This window comes from Lissotriton vulgaris, unplaced genomic scaffold (assembly GCF_964263255.1).
Source record: "Lissotriton vulgaris unplaced genomic scaffold, aLisVul1.2 SCAFFOLD_262, whole genome shotgun sequence".
Classification (NCBI taxonomy): domain Eukaryota; kingdom Metazoa; phylum Chordata; class Amphibia; order Caudata; family Salamandridae; genus Lissotriton; species Lissotriton vulgaris.
This window is the reverse complement of record NW_028253771.1, coordinates 1,739,101-1,745,246: the sequence shown is the minus strand read 5'-3', so window position 1 is coordinate 1,745,246 and position 6,146 is coordinate 1,739,101.

Sequence of the window (6,146 nt, the reverse complement as noted above, 5' to 3'; positions counted from 1 at the left end):
TTCCAGCCATTGCCAGAGGCGCAGAGCCTCCTGGCAGAGGGTCCACGACCCCACCCCGCCCTGTTTGTTGCAGTACCACATGGCGGTGGTGTTGTCCGTGAACACCTGCACTACACTCCCGTTGACAAAGGGGAGGAATGCTTTCAGTGCCAAACGAATCGCCCTGAGCTCCAACAAGTTTATATGGAGCCGGGACTCCGCCGGAGACCAGATGCCTCTGATCTCCGCCTCTCCCAGGTGTCCTCCCCAGCCTTGGAGGGACGCGTCCGTCACAACAACGTGCTCCGGTTGGGGAAGGGAGAGGGATCTGCCTCTGACCCAATCGCGGTCCGTAAGCCACCACTGCAGTTGTCTTGCAGTGCCCTCCGAGATCAAGACATGGTCGGACAGATTGCCCTGATGCTGGGCCCTCTGAAACTTCAGGCCCCACTGCAGAGCCCGCATCCGCCACCGGCCGTGATGCACCAGAAGGATGCAGGAAGCCATCAGCCCCAGCAGCGTCAACCTGACCGAAACCCGGGATAACGGCTGAAAGAGGGGAATCAAAGCCTGTATATCCTGGACCCGCCGTTCCGGAGGATAGACCCGAAACTGCGCCGAGTCGAGAACCGCTCCGATGAAAAGGAGCTTCTGAGAGGGACACAGGTGTGATTTCGGCACGTTGATGGAGAACCCCAGCACGTGCAGGAGGTCTGCCGTCATCTGAAGGTGGTGGACGACTGTCTGGGGCGAGCCCGCCTTCAACAACCAGTCGTCTAGATAGGGGAAGACTGAGACCCCCCAATCTGCGCAGATGAGCTGCGACCACCGCCATCACCTTGGTGAACACCCGTGGGGCGCTTGTAAGGCCGAAGGGGAGCACGATAAACTGAAAATGCTCCAGGCCTACCATGAACCGCAGGTAACGCCAGTGGGCCGGCAGGACGGGGATGTGAAAATACGCATCCTGCAAGTCCAACGCTACCATCCAGTCTTGCGGGTCGAGAGCAGCCAAGACCTGAGCTAAAGTCAACATCTTGAACTTCTCCTTCCGGAGGAAGCCGTTGACGTTCCTTGGATCCAAGATAGGACGTAGGCCCCCTAGGTCCTTCTTGGGTACCAGAAAGTAGTGGGAATAGCAACCACGTCCTACTTCTGGCCCAGGAACGCGCTCGATGGCCCCCTTGGCCAAGAGGGCCGTAACTTCCTCCCTCAGAAGTGCCAAGTGGTCCCCCGACACACGGTGGTTCTGCGGTGGCATGGCTGGAGGAGTTGTCTCGAAGGGGAGGGAGTAGCCCCTTCAGACGAGCTGCAGCACCCACCTGTCCGATGTTATTGTGCGCCAGTGGGAGAGGTGATGGCGAACCCTGCCTCCCACCGGTGTCACATGGGCCTGAAAGCTCGGACTAGGAGGATTTAGTGGCAGATGCTGCGGGGTAGGTGTGGCCTGACCTCGCCGCTGTCCCCGACCGCCACCACGGCGGTTTCCACAGCCGCCACCGCGTTGATAAGTCTGTTGCGGCGCAAGGCTGGCAGCACGTGTGGGACCGCCCCTTCCTTGGCCACGAAAGGAGCGAAATGAACCCGTTTGCTGGCACTGGGTCGAGAGACCTAAGGACTTGGCCGTGACCCTGGAGTCCTTGAAGCGCTCCAGCGCGTGGTCCGCTTTGTCGCCAAACAGGCGACTGCCATCAAACGGCATGTCCATTAATGCATTCTGGACATCAGCCGAGAAGTTGGCGGATCTCAGCCAGGCGTGGCGACGAATCGCCACCGTCGTGGACATCGCTCTGCCCAGCGAGTCGGTCGTATCAAGACCACACCTGATGGAATATCTTGCTGCGTCTCGGCCTTCAATCATAGCCTTGCCGAGCTTAGCCCGTACCTCCGGGGGGCATTCATGCAGCAGGTCCGCGACCGTATCCCACAGAGAGTGGGTGTAACAGCCCAAGAGGCACACGGTGTTACAAGACCGCAGTCCCAGACTCAGGGACGAGAAGACCTTTTTGCCATACTGGTCGTACCTCTTTGATTCCCTGTCGGGCGGGGCCGACGGGAATGCGGTCTGGGAGGTGGAGGCCTGGATCACCAGACTCTCAGGGGTGGGGTGGGTGGACAGAAACTTGGGGTCGTCCGCACACGGACGGTGGCGTCTGGCCACTTTCCTATCAACAGGCGAACCTGAAGCGGGCCTGGACCACATGCCTAAAAGAACGTCCGTTAAGGTCTCGTTAAACGGCAGCAGTGGCTCCTGTGGGCATGACTGCGGTTTGAGGACCTCAGTGAGGATGTTAGTCCTCACGGCCGCGACGGGGAGCTCAAGGTGTAAGGCCTTGGCAGCCCTCATCAACACCACTGAAAAGGCAGCCCCCTCCTCCGTAGCCACGGTAGGAGGCGAGACAAAGCCAGGGTTGGGGGAGTCATCCAGACCACTGGCGTCACCCAAGTCACCTGTCCAGTCCATGTTGTACTGACACTCGTGTGTCAGAGGGTCCTCAGACCCCTCCCACCCCTCTCCGTATTCTACATCCTCACCATACTCGGAGTCAACAATGTAGACCGGCTCCTCGGGGTTCACAGGCCCCATCGGCATCGACGCCGGTTCGACTCCGCTTCCGGATTCGGAGAGGGAATGGGGACGGCGCCGCCCGGAGACGGCGCTGGAGCAGCCCCGGGGGCGGCGCCAGGGGTTGCCCCGATGGAATCGGCGCCGGAGAGGCCGGTTGACCAGCCGGCGTCGACCCCGAGGGCCCCTGCGGCGCTGGGATCGGAGCCGTCGGCGGCGCCGGGGCCGAAGCACCCGACGGCGTCGAGGCAGGGTCACCCGAGCCGCTAGGGCCCCCGGACGGGTTCACAGGGCCCGAAGGCACCACGGGACCGGCCGGAGGAGAAAGAGCCCTCATGGCCACGAGGAACGCCTCTATCTCCTCGGCCGACGCGCCTTGCCCATGGAATGCGGGGTATGGAGCAGGCCGCGTCGGCGACTCACACGGAGCCGCGGGGGTGGGGCCACCCGAACCCCCGGCCGCCTCATGCGAGCATCGGGGGGAGTCGGGGTACGATGACGACGCCTCGACTTTTTGTGCTTCCTACCTGAGGAACCAGAAGAATGGTGACGACTCCCGGAGCGCCCGTGACGGCTCCGCGACCGCTCCCTCGACCTCCAGCCGGACCGGGACCGCTCTCGACGCGGGGCCGACACCCGGTGCTCGAGCAGCTTGCGGGACCGCTCCCGCCTAGCTTTATTCGTCAAGGCCCGGCAATCGACGCAGGCGTCCACGTCGTGGTCGGGGCCCAGGCAACGGAGGCAGAGTCGGTTATGATCCGTGACCGACATCGTCCGGTCACAGTCGTCAAAGTTCTTAAAACCGGGCATCCTACCGGCACCGTAGAAGATTCAGAGATCAAAAAAGATCAAAAAACTTGGTCAAAAGACCGGAGTACTGCTCTTCGGATCAGCGCTAACTGGCGCAGAAAAAAGAAGAACTGACGTCAGCGCGCGGAGGCGGCGTCTATATACTCCAGCGACGTCATCACGGCGCCAACAACGGACGCGGAGCCGCAGGGTACGCCTGCAGACGACGCCCACCGACGCGCAGGGGTACTGCTACGCAAAAGTTTCCGGATCCAGACTGACGCCTGGGGATATTCTAAGGTAAGGAATCTAATACTAACGTGTTTCTTTCAGATGTGATTTATGTGCTGAATGTGATTTTGGTGCTAGGAAATGTACTGTGTGTAGTATGTTTTACGCACCCTGTTTTATACCTCTAAACTGTGGTCTTTTATGATTATAGGGTTGGTTGGCATATTATGGTTTATGCTAGTGAGATCATGTTCTCTGTGATTTATGCCCCTAATGTGAGTTATCCTTAGGAGGTTAGGGTCTAATGTATTTAGACTGGTGTGATACTGTGCATAATGTAGTTTATGTCACAGGCTGATGCGAAGTACAATGATTACCAGTGTTTACTGGTTGTACGTCTACGATTTTTTACTTTTGCCAAGTTTGCTTTGTGATGGTTCTGACAGTGGTCCATGTGGCCCTGTCAGGTGTACATAATCCCTTGTAAATATTGCCCAGTGTCAGTTTGAGGAAAATGAAATTTTACATGTCCAATGTGTCCCCTGCGTGTACCCCACGTTTAGTGTATGTGCATGTCACCCATGCATTTTCCCTCTCATGTCTGCAATAATAATGCCTCTGCATTTCCGTCCCACATTAGAATGTCAGTTACCAAGTCTCCCATGAAAGAAACGTTAATATTGCACTGAGGCCCATGTTGCCAATGTATTTGCATTGTGCACGTTTAATATATCGAGATGAACACATTTTGTGGCTCAGCTTGAGCCAGGACCGAATTAAGGTTTTCATAAACTCCAGACACTCTGAAAGCTGCAGCTACATATCCCTGACCTCTCGCATACTTTTGGCTCAGCTGAGAGAGGCCCAGCCCGGGGTGCCAAGACAGTATTTTGCACACAGTTATCTGCTTGCTCTACTGAATCACATTCCTGCCTAGTGAAGAAGGTAAACAGAACCCGTCTGCACAGATAGGGCCTAGCCTTTCTGTCTCTGTTCAAGTGATTTACAGAACTCTCATCCATAGAAAGCCCAAAAGCCCCCACGCAATGAACGAAGAAATATATGAAATATATGCCCACACTGGCTCTTGGTGATGAGCAACCTTTGCTTGAGCGACCTTTGCTTCAGATAATACCTCCCCGGACTTAAGATATCAGATAATACAAGACGTGCAGGTCGCCCAGACACTGAAGGCTTCTCTACTAGACTGAAAGTCCGCTCCCCCCAGCTTCCCCCCAGTTACACGTCAATTGCACGTCATGACCAAGTTGCGCACACAAGTAGGGCAAAGGTTCCAGCTGGCCATGCAGACCCCCTCCATGCATCCACCCACCTATGACTCATCTATGACTCCTCAAGTGAACGCCCTCATGAACGCCCACATGCTCTTATCTCTCTCTTTCTCTGCCTGGAGCGCTCCTCCTCCCTATGTACAAGATTCAATGTATAAATATTGTACTCTGTGAATAAAGTTCAGAAGACCCTTCCTGAACCTTAGTGGTGATGGAACCGATTCTCCCTTAACTCGAGTTACTGAAATAAAGCCCTTTTGAATCGGACACCACGGACTCTACCTCTCATTATATGCATGACCCTTTGTTTAAATATAGAAATTATGACAGGGTAATACTTTATTTACCACATAAATCTGGCGCCCAAATAGGGACAATTCCCCTTCCCCACGCGCCGGAGATGTAGGTCCAGCCCTTGCCCCCTTCTACAGCCGTGACGGACTTCAAAGTGTACACGCCAGCGGGACTTCCTGCTTACTCCCTCAGGCCCACGGAGGAGACGGACTGCGACCAGGCATCCACACGAGGCGGTGAGGATCGCGGATCATCCCAACCAGAGCCCAAGCCGTGAGAGAGCAAGGTCCGAGGTGTCCAGAGGCCCACCTCTTCCGAGGCGCATGCGTAGTATCAAGCAGTATCAAGTTTCCGAGGCCTTCAAGTTCTGCTTCCCGGTGAGTACCGTTATTGGGAATGCATAAAGATTAAAGACGGGTTCATTTATTTGAACTCGGTAAAGACGTGTTCGTTCACACAAGCACGGTAAAGACGGGTCCACGGTAAAACGTGGACACGGTAAAGACGTGTCTCTTTATGAGACCGGTATGGTTGTACTGTATTCCAGTGCATAAAGTTAACTGTTTTCAAGTACATGTATCTAGTCAAACCGTATCTGTTTTAGTGTTTTAGTGTTGTAGTGTGAATGATTGTTTCATCAGAGTATTGTTGTGTTTATTGTGTTTTCCATTAAGTTGGTTTCAACATGCCACTGTTTTCAAAGTTACGTCAGATAGGGACCAGGAAAGGCATATTAGAAGAGTCAGTTAACATCCCGCCTAGAGACACACCTGGTCATTGCATGTATAACAAGCACGGGCTAGATGCCATATTGTTTTTAGACTTATGGGTAGATTACACGAAGGATTTAGAGGAGAAGTACAGATGGCCTCTCTCGGGAACTTGGGATTCTGAATGCATTATGAGAGTAGAGGAAGCTCCATGGAAAAGGAAATCAAGACCCTCTCAGAAAGATGCCATCGAGTTATGGCGCAAAGAAGCGCATAGGAGATCAG